Source organism: Chaetura pelagica, unplaced genomic scaffold (genome assembly GCF_000747805.2).
Source record: "Chaetura pelagica isolate M959 unplaced genomic scaffold, ChaPel_1.0 scaffold72, whole genome shotgun sequence".
NCBI lineage: Eukaryota > Metazoa > Chordata > Aves > Apodiformes > Apodidae > Chaetura > Chaetura pelagica.
The window spans coordinates 2,954,605-2,954,957 of NW_009952560.1; positions in this window are offsets into that span (position 1 = coordinate 2,954,605).

Consider the following 353-nt stretch of genomic DNA (forward strand, 5'->3'; position numbering starts at 1 on the left):
CTGTGCAGTTTAGTTTTCAATCCAGCCAAGTCTCTCTCTTTTTCTCTCTCTCCTTCCCTACGTGGGTTGGGGGGAGGGGGGATCGAGAGCATTGTTGTCAGACCTGAGTCAAACTGTGACAACCCTTTAGCCCTTTACCACGAAACAGGGAACAATCCCACCTGCTCCTTCACAGCTCACACTGAGGAGCTGCTCGCTGGCTGGAATGACACGAGCCCTTCCTGACCGAGCAGGAAAACGGGGAGGCACCAGCCGGGGGGGTTTCTTTCCTTCGCCAAGAAAGACAAAAGGCTTTGGGGCTCCCGGGAGGGACTTTGAGCTCCTGTGGCTGCCGGGAGGGCAGAAATCAACCG